The sequence below is a fragment of the Colobus angolensis genome, unplaced genomic scaffold (assembly GCF_000951035.1).
Source record: "Colobus angolensis palliatus isolate OR3802 unplaced genomic scaffold, Cang.pa_1.0 Scaffold52, whole genome shotgun sequence".
In the NCBI taxonomy this organism is placed as follows: domain Eukaryota; kingdom Metazoa; phylum Chordata; class Mammalia; order Primates; family Cercopithecidae; genus Colobus; species Colobus angolensis.
This window is the reverse complement of record NW_012118710.1, coordinates 10,992,575-10,993,028: the sequence shown is the minus strand read 5'-3', so window position 1 is coordinate 10,993,028 and position 454 is coordinate 10,992,575. Positions and strand designations below refer to the sequence as shown.

Sequence of the window (454 nt, the reverse complement as noted above, 5' to 3'; positions counted from 1 at the left end):
CCTAAAACCATAAAAACCCTAGAAGAAAACCTAGGTAATACCATTCAGGACATAGGCATGGGAAAGGACTTCATGTCTAAAACACCAAAAGCAACGGCAGCCAAAGCCAAAATTGACAAATGGGATCTAATTAAACTAAAGAACTTCTGCACAGCATAAGAAACTACCATCAGAGTGAACAGGCAACCTACAGAATGGGAGAAAACGTTTGCAATCTACTCATCTGACAAAGGGCTAATATCCAGAATCTACACAGAACTCAATCAAATTTATGAGAAGAAAAACAAACAACCCCATCAAAAAGTGGGCAAAAGATATGAACAGACACTTCTCAAAAGAAGACATTCATACAGCCAACAGACACATGAAAAAACGCTCGTCATCACTGGCCATCAGAGAAATGCAAATCAAAACCACAATGAAATACCATCTCACACCAGTTAGAATGACAATA

At 38.3% G+C, this 454-nt stretch overlaps 1 protein-coding gene across 3 annotated transcripts in view; it reads left to right on the top strand.

The window, feature by feature from the left end:
* NRG1 (neuregulin 1) overlaps positions 1-454 on the top strand; it is a 1,122,805-nt gene that overhangs the window by 461,075 nt on the left and 661,276 nt on the right. The gene's annotated exons all lie outside the window — the stretch shown is intronic.